The sequence below is a fragment of the Argentina silus genome, assembly GCF_951799395.1.
Source record: "Argentina silus genome assembly, chromosome: 13".
NCBI lineage: Eukaryota > Metazoa > Chordata > Actinopteri > Argentiniformes > Argentinidae > Argentina > Argentina silus.
The window spans coordinates 7293949-7304206 of NC_139667.1; positions in this window are offsets into that span (position 1 = coordinate 7293949).

Consider the following 10258-nt stretch of genomic DNA (forward strand, 5'->3'; position numbering starts at 1 on the left):
CCATTCTTTATAGGGGGTGGGTGGTGGGTCATATAGGACCAAATGCAGACACAGGGTGTATTTTACAGCATGGAGCACGAGGTGGGTGGTGTTCCCACAGGCTACTGTTCTCCTTAATTAGGCCATTATGAGATGACAGAGAAGCAGCCAAACCTCTGGGAGATTAATAGCTCGTAAAAAACCCTTTGTTGATTTTTACTCTCACCAATGACTAGCCAGGTATCGTAAATGCCTTTATGAGGAGTGCAATGCAGTAAAAATAACCCTCTCAAAACAAATAAACAGTAACCATGTCCCTAATTACACCATGATACACACACAGATTTGAGCTTGTTGAATATGAATGGCAGGGTATTATTTTGAAGATGTTCTATAATGTTAATGATTATCAGCTGAACATGTCAATATTTGATATTTTGAAGACACATTACACATCCTCCTTACACATATTCATGTGTACACATATTCATGTGTACATTCAACATATACACATACATGTGGAGACACAAACACATGTTCTCATAATCTCAGTTAAATCTGACAAAAGGTCACAGAGAAGAAACTATTATCCTCCACTGGTTTATGATGGGGTACTTATTTAAGAGACCAGAAGAAATCACATCAATATGTACTCTACAAACATTATCAGAGAACATTACCTCCAGATGTACAAAAAGGCATGACTTCAGCCCCAGATAACACATACTATGGTGCAATTACAGGATGAATGTATTTCCCCTGTCATGTCTTGTCATGTTCAGAGAGGTCAAAGACAAAGGCGCTTCATGTGGATGTCTGACTGGCACATCCGCCAGAGGAGAGCCAATCAGCAGCCCCGAATTCCAGCTGAGTAATAAATGCCTCACATCCACATCAAAGTATGACACTTATCTCACCCACCATTTCCTCCCTCCCAGCATCAGAACAATGTTTATTCATGTGTTTGGAATGTGCGTTTATCGAAATAGCATCCAATGTTGTACCTGGGATTTTTCCAAGGAACAATATTGTGACTCAGTTTACCTGAACATATCCAGAGATTTAGGTCAGATATCAACCTAGGTCATATATCCACCTACCTGTGAAATTTATAATGTGCAAAGAACTATCCAACAGCACAATTGTTTCCCAGAGAGGGGAATATTTACATACTGTAGTCACGGGCAGAGTTGGAAAGATGTGTTGCCACAATGCCAGATGAGAGATTCCCAGTTTGCCTGTGAGAGTATGTCACTGATGAACATTGCGTTTATGAGAGGGAGTTAGATTGTGACACGGCAGCTGCTGTGTGGGGCGAGCCTCCTGCTGGCTCTGGAATGAGGCATCGCACGGCACAATAAATCACACAAGAGCTCATTTGTTTGAATTATAACTTTTCAATTTGCACATTGAGTCTGAATAGAAGCCAGGTCGCTTCCCCTAAGATGTTAGTGCTTTATTTCTGATGAATCATATGCAGTTCCTCATATTGTAAGCGGACTTTGGCTGTATTTAAAAAAAACAATAAGCTTATGCAGAACCACATATTGAAGTGGTTAGGTCAGCAGTTCCCAAACTTGGTGTCGGGACCCCATGTGTGGTCCCCTGATTTCAAATTGGGGTCCCCTGAGAAGATCTACCTAACCTCTATGAATTTATAAATGAGACACAAACATTTATATTTTGTATAAAGACAATCAATGTCTGTGTATAGCACCTGTAGCCTATAGTGCAGTGTTAAACTCCTAGCTGGTTTATACAGTACATGTTGTCCTTTTAACACTACTGTTGGGTATTTTGACCATACACGTTCATCAGAAAAGTCTGTTCACCACAGCAGGTTGAGTAGAATATATTGTGGCATAGGACACAAAAACAATCCTTTTCAAACAGCCATTAGCCTTAAGCTTGCCCCAACTACCAGTGAGACGCTTGATGATGACACTGCAAAATTGTTTCAATCTGTGAAATTAATGACAAGTGAAATTATACTAATGATCACATTTTGGCTGGAATGGCAGTCCATCTGGAAGTTATTTTCATTCCATGTCTTTCTTATTTATTTTTCCAAATACACATCCTGAACTGTTATAACACAGTAAGCTGGATGCCAGATCCCAGTAATGATCAAACATGACCCATGTCCGCATGCCAAACATGAGGATTTCATTTTTGGATAGATGTATCACTACAGTAGCATATTCATATAGGGGCGTACAACGGGGAAGAAAAATGACTGGGGAAGAACTGCCCCTCCCTACTTGCAAGCAATGGTCAGCCTCCAAACCCCTGCCTGATCATTCCGCTCTTCCACCTCGGCTGGCCGCCTGGCACCGCCTGCCTCCAGGTAGATGCAGCAGCCGCACTACTTGGTCACGGCTTTTCACTGTCCTGCCGCCCCGCTGGTGGAACGAGCTTACCACTGCTGTCATGACTGCAGAGTCACTACCAATCTTCCGCCGTAGATTGAAGATCCATCTCCTCAGGCTACATCTTAACGGTCCCTCTTAAAGACCTCTTCATCCCCACTACCCCGCTGTACAAGTTTCTCTCTGGTAAAAAAAAAAGGAGAACATTTTCCTTCTTCTAGCATTGTGACTGCCAATGGCCCCTGGTCTGAGCACTGATTACTTTTTCTTGTGATGACTGATGGATAGATTATTCACTTACTTAAACAAATGTATTTGTTGTAAGTTGCTTTGGATAAAGGTGTCTGCTAAATGCCATAAATGTAATGTAAATAAATGTGTGAAAAATGGTAAAAAAAAAAATAGTAAGACACATTCATGACCAGTGAGCTCCTGATTATTATCAATGCAATCAGAATGACTTGAATAAGGGGAGATACAGCCATGACACAACCTTATGCAGCAAGTCATTCATGATATTACCATGTAACCAGACAAAAGACAACAATAACAGGGTTATTGTTACTGTAGTGCTGCCTATACTTCATGATGTCAAATCCCCCCACAAAGAATCATTGTGAGAAAAAGCCACAAGATCTGCTCAAGTCAGCGCCAGTGAATATCAATGACCACCCTCTTAGCTCTCCAATCGCTCCAGCTCTCAAACAGACAAAACTATTGAACTGCTCACAGCAGAATAATTCAAGTCAGCAACCTTGCGATTAGTAAATCACTGGAACACTGGAACGTTTCAGATGGGGGTCCTAGACAATGTAGCTAACTAAAATGGCTGTTCACTCTGCATTCTGTCATTGTGTTGTTCTGTGAATTCACTGAGCACCTTGTGTGCCGTTGTATGCCTGCCTCCTGTTGTGACAACAGTGAAGATGTCATCTTTTAATCTGTTTACAATAAAAATTTAGATCGTTTATTTTCTCAGGAATCTATGAACATTATGGTTAAATACAAAGAGGGCTTCAACTTTTGCTCAATGTTCATGTAACATCTCCTTTCAATGAAATCTGGGGGTTTAAAACAGCCAGAAAACAACATGAAACACATACTTAAAACTAAGCTACTTTAATTTCTACCATTTACCACACTTGTTTTTTTTACAGCCTCAGTCAATCTTCAGATTAGTTTTTGCTTTCAAGTCAGGGGAGTGCCAGAAAGCGAACCAAACTGTTACTTCCAACTTCCAACACACATTACAATTAGGATGAATTATAACATTCAGAGAGTAGCAGGGCTGTGAGGAGTGTTCATTCACTCCAGTTGGTAGAGCATGGCGCTAACAATGCTTAGGTTGTGTGTTGGATTCCTGCTGGGACCATATATACTGAAAAATTTATGCACTCACTGAAATGTAAGTCACTTTGGATAAAAGCGTCAGCTAAATGGCATATATTCAGTATGCTCTGGTATTGATTGAGTGCACATAATGTTCCAGTATCCAATGTGCCTGTTTAGGCTAAGACCATCAAGGTATCAGGACCCCCCCATCAGATTCTATGCAAATCTATGGCCATCTACAGTATGACACACACCATGTGGGCCATGTGGAACTCTGGGCAGCATCACCAGTCTCTCTAGGGAGATGACATAATCAGATGGTGACATAATAGCTCAATAGCAGGGGACCACAGTGTAAACAGAACCCCCACAACCTCCTGATGGTGCAGCAATGATGTCAGCCAGACTGTATACTCTACTAAGGGGAGGTCACAATAGAATGGATTACAGTAGGACTGTCTTTATTGGTGGACAAAGTATGCATTTGAAATGTGAGTATTTGCCGTATCTGTAGTACTATCTGTTTGAAATCACTGATTCGTGACAACAATGTGTGCCTTGCAGAAGTGCTACACACTATGTGAGTGAGGCGATCCAACAGCGATCCCACAGCAGGGCCAACGTGCCTCCCTCAACCCTGAGGAGGTAAAAACTTTGTATCTACGCTGCTATATTTAGCCCCTCCTTTGTCAGTGTGGAACACATTAGAGGAATGCATAGAGATGCTAAGATTCAGGCTTTGTAGAGGCACATGATGTGCTTCAGAGAGTGTGCAGAACAGGACGGTCCCATCACTCACAATGCCCTGCAGTCAGTGGGGGGTCTGACCTCCCCTGGCTCCAGTCTCCCATACAGTACTCAGATCTGAGGAAACCAAGAGCTCACACTATCTACTGTATTCGTACAGTGACAGAACCCATGCACTGTGTCAAACACCATGGCATGAGACAAAAGCATGATGAAGTTGGAATGGAATGCAAAGGAGTATTTGGAATGTCATATTTGATATTTGAAATGTGAAACCCATTCTAGAATAGTGTTGATTTGGAGGAATGAAAGCTCAAACAACCATGCTCTCTTGTTTATTGAAAACATGAGAAAGTGAGCAGGTCCGTTATCAGTACCTCACCTCAACCACCATTTCTTCTATCCACCTCCCCCTCCTGTCTTCAAGGCACCAGTCCTATCTATGCCTGCGGAGACATAACACACAGGGAGTGAAGACAGTGGGAGGACAGTGTGCTTGTCTCGGTCTCTGTCTCTGTGCTGCTGATGTCGCTGAGAGGTGTGAGATCCTCCCCAGCTCCTGTCATATGTGTCAACAGGACATAATCCCCATCAGAGAGAGAGAGAGAGAGAGAGAGAGAGAGAGAGAGAGAGAGAGAGAGAGAGAGAGAGAGAGAGCGAGAGAGAGAGAGAGAGAGACAGAGATAGAGAGAGAGAGAGAGAGAGAGGGGGGGGGGAGGGAGCATCTCATCCTACCAGCAAAAATGACATACACATGCAGGAATCCAGGTCAACAACACCTGCAAGGACACTTTTGTCATGGGATTAACATGAACGCTGTAATTCAATACATGTTTTTTCTGTGGCCACTGATATTGTCTGTTAACCTTCTGATATACAAAGCGGAGCAGATGCGTTCAACTGGTCTTAAACCTGCTTGTTGGTTCTCACTTTTGGGCTGCGGACTTTGGACTTAATGCCGAAACCCAAACACTTGCGGCAAAGGCAAATATTTACTTTACCCTTCTTTCCTTTTCCTTTCCCTATGTATAACAATCACCTTCATACCACCTAAATCTATTTGAGATACACATAACCTTTTCCTCCTCCTTTCCCTTCTCCTCTCCTGTTTTGGTCATGGATGTGGGTTGTGTTGGTTATGGTTGGACTTATCGTTTACAGAGGAAACCCAAGGGCTGTGCAAATAATGAACTCAATGTTATGGAGAGCCTGATGTTGTGTCCTCACAGATATTTGGCCTTTGGGATTGTGTTGTAACCCTGCCATAACCTTGTGCTCGCTACAAATATTTAATATTGTGTGTTAAACCTTCAAAAATATATAAAGCATATTTGTGTTTGTATGAATGAGAGAGTGGAGGAGCTGTGATTGGAGAATATTTCCTGTAGGAAGAACGAGAGCTCTGTTTCCTCTAACAAACGAAACACCAAATGCTTTCTGTAGTCTGTTCTGATAGAAGGTGAAATGCAAGGAGTTTTGTTCCTAAATATAAGTATTCTATCTGTATAGTATATCTATGCTGGAATTTAAGAAAAAAAACTCTATGGCAACCTACCACTTTCTTCTGATATTAAGCAACAATTTCTACTCCTGGGAGCATATTATAATTTAATGTATGTTTGGAACCTGAACTGTGGTTTTTGCGGGACAGCATTCCCGAACCGGAGTTCCGAAGGTTCAAATGTCGGTTGGGATTCAAATGATCAAAATGGGACAGTGAGATGCAGTTCTATTGGCTATACTTTCCAAAGTTGGAGCACACATTACCATTTACTCGCAAAGTAAGCTGGGATTTCTCTGAAACCTGCTTCTGTCCATCAGGATTTCCCCTTCATTTAACCCCTCCGTTACCCCACCCCTACATTACAGCTCAGAGAATGTTTGTTATTGCGGGGGTGGGGGTGGGGGGGGGGGCAATGGCAGACTGTTCCCCACTTTCCATGGAACAAATATGGAACAGTTTTACTACCAATGATCACATCATCACCCACCACTGCGCAATGTACACAGTATACTGAGCTACTACTCACAGTTAAGTGCATATGTATTTCATGCCTTATTTGCAGTGTCTGTGGCAGGGAGCAGCTATGGACACATGTTGAGGGTTGACAATGGTAGAGCAAACAAACATGAACATTCCATGGGGGGTGAGGAGGAAGTCTAAGGGGGGGTGTTTGTGTTTGTTGCTTTAAGTCCTGCGTTCCTTTCCATGACCTCTGGCTTTGTGACCTGTGTGACTGGGGTGGATTAGTGCTCCCAATCTGCACAGATATAGAGACGGTTCCCCTTGAATGACACACACACACACACACACACACACACACACACACACACACACACACACACACACACACACACACACACACACACACACACACACACACACACACACACACACAGATTCAGAACCTTACATGAATCCAAGTCCAATGAGAGTTGGAGAGTGTGAGCCTGTTGAGAGCTGCTAGGTGGGGGTGATTAATTACTCAGGAACTGCCACTGAGGGTGAACAATAACCTACTGACTGAGGACTGCTATAGAAAGATCACCCAAAGTAAACACACTGACACGTTCCTTTATTCCTACTAATGGACTTCCTGGATGGAATCTGCTACTGGGACGTGACAATCAACCATAGCCAATCAGAGCCAACCCCATAACCTGCAGACCCTCACCGGAGAGTTTTTTATTTATTGACTATGGATCTTGATGTCAGGACAGTCTTATTTCAGTCCACTTTAAGAGTTAAATCAGTGCTGACTAAGGAGGGGTTTTTAAGAAGGATAAGCTTATCAAAGTGTCTTTCTTAAAGCACCCTCATTTATTCTAAAAATAGATCTCGTAAATATCCATTGGTGATTTAAATTGAGCTGACACAAGCTTATTATGTGCTCTGTAAGTTATTATGAACTCACATTGACCCAGACCAGACAACATAAACTAATCTATATGGGGGATATTAATAGCTCTAACTATGGAGGAGCTCCAGGTGGCTGGAACTCGTGGTCCAGCAGAGTGGTATTTTTATGTGCTGTGTTCAATATCCATTAAAAATGCCTGTGCATTGCAACAATCCATATTGACACTTCAGAAAATTACGATCAACCCAGAGATAAAAACCGAGGACATACCTGGTTGTAAATGTTGAGGTTGATTTATTGAGCTATGGACTTGAACTTGGGTGCAGTAGAGGACTGGCCATCTAGAGCACCGGGAAAATTCCCGGTGGGCCGGTCGATCTGTGGGATGCGGGGCTGGTGAGTGACGTGATCTGTGGGATGCGGGGCTGGTGAGTGACGTGATCTGTGGGATGCGGGGCTGGTGAGTGACGTGATCTGTGGGATGCGGGGCTGGTGAGTGACGTGATCTGTGGGATGCGGGGCTGGTGAGTGACGTGATCTGCGGGATGCGGGGCTGGTGTACGGGCCGGTCGGTCTGTGGGCTGCGGGGCTGGTGAGTGACGTGATCTGCGGGATGCGGGGCTGGTGTACGGGCCGGTCGGTCTGTGGGCTGCGGGGCTGGTGAGTGACGTGATCTGCGGGATGCGGGGCTGGTGTACGGGCCGGTCGGTCTGTGGGCTGCGGGGCTGGTGAGTGACGTGATCTGTGGGATGCGGGGCTGGTGTACGGGCCGGTCGGTCTGTGGGCTGCGGGCCGTTGACCGACGTGATCTGTGGGCATCTCGCAGCCCTGCCTGCACTGGCTGAAAGCCCAGGGCCGTTGGCTGAAAGTCCAGGGCTGTTTTGTTGTCCCAGTCTGTCCCTGCTTGGGTGTGTGGTTGTCTGTCTTTGGCTGAGTTTGGCAGAAGGACGGGCTACCACCTATTCCCTGTCAGTAACAATGCCTGAAGGTGCAGCAGCTGCCATGACCCGTTTCACCTCAATATGACCTCCTTTGATCCCTGGCTCTGGCTCTGCCACATGCTGGCACAAGGGAATGAGGGCTGGTTGATAGAATAATCACTAATTGTTTTCCCTTGTTTATAAAAAGCTCCATTAGCTATGTGTCTCTATGATCAATACCCTCTTTCCTCTCCTTCCATTGGGACCATAACATTGCAGACACATGCATTGGCAGTTATGTATGTAACACTCCAGAGCAGGACAGGGTCGGGGATCTTTAAAATTAAGCCTATTGCTTGGTCTGCTGAAGAAGTAGCACTGTTAGTAAATTTGACTGTAGGAAGAGTCCAAGTGTGCCCAGCACTGAGCAGCACGTGGGAGCGCTGACGCTGCCAGGGAAGCTTGGGACCTGAGAAATGGGAACAAGGCCAGGTATGACAGCTGGTGTTTAGATCTGGCCCTCGTTGACACACAATCACCAGCAGGACCTCAGGTTGTTACAATGACCGCGCTAAAACACGTTATAAAAGCAACCATCTCCCCTCTGTTGCCAAAACAGACATTTCACATTCTTTTGAGTTTATAGGAAATACAGTACACACACACACACACACACACACACACACACGCACACACACGCACACACGCACACGCACACACACACAAGCACGCACGCACGCATGCACGCACACTTACATAAGAACTGGTGGTGAGTGGTTGGGTTTAAAGGTACCATTGTGTATTCTCTTCTGTGTACCATATGGTGCCTGGCTCTCTGCTGTGCCATCCTCCAGTGAGGAGATGTGAGTGACTTGAAGGTTTCAGTGGCAATGCCTGCCCCTTTTGTCTGGACAATACAGAGGGAATTGTCTGTATTTGACAATGAATACATCAAGGTATTTATTTATTATCTTTGCTGAATCGCTCTTTATTGGTGATGGAAACAAACAACTCTCAGTTTCGATGTTAAACCCCTGCTTGAAAGGTGCCTGGTACTGCACAACTTAAGCATCTATCATGACCATTTGTAAAGCAAAGAGGGGAAGTGGGTATATGATATGTCAAACAGACTGTTTATTTCCTAAATCTCTGTTTTCAACATTTCCATCTGATTACTTCTGTCATTATAATGTCATTACTGGTGCAACAGAAGACTAATGACAGCAGTATGGATTCTCCAAGCAGCAGCGGAAAAAGGATTTGGCACAATGACTAAAATCAATTCCCCCTCCCTCCTTTCTGCAGACAAACTTTTACAATGCACCAGGGTCTCTGTACAGACACCATCCGGTCCTCCTTTCACCATCAGATGAGGATGTCAATCCCAAACGGAAGCAAAGTACAAGAGAATATAAGGCTGTTACTAAGTAAATCAATGATCAAAGAAGTATTCTTGACCCTACCCTGTTGTTGTTGTCTACGTTCTTTGACCACCCTTCCCAGAGGGGTAAGAAGATGGGATGGAGTGACTTACCCGGCCATCTGCCCCCTAGCTGCATATATATGGGTGCTGCCATTGTAGAAATTGAACCCAAAGATATTACCTCTAATAAAGAGCTGTCCAGGAGAACAATTCTATTGGATGCTTGGAATTATCTGACTGTTACTTGGTTTGCAGTGCAGCACATTGTGGTTTACAGTACAGCACATTGTGAAACACATACCGTAGGACGAAAATATTGGTTTAAATATGGGAGCAAACCCAAGCAAAGCAAAAAAGTGAATCTGTGAAACAAAAAGATCAAGACCAATGGGCCAATATCATGTCCTGTAGTACTACACGTTCTGCTGGTAATGTTTGACCTGGCAGCCAGAACAGCATGGCTTTTGCCTTTTCCTGACCCAACACTGGTCTGAACAGTATGAATCCTTAAGCATAAGAGCACCAAAAGCCAGCAATTACAGAACATCTGTTGGGCTTTCATTTTTATGCATGCCATCTCAGATTTCAAAGTCAGCTCCAAGGGTTTGGAAAAACAGATGCTTGTTG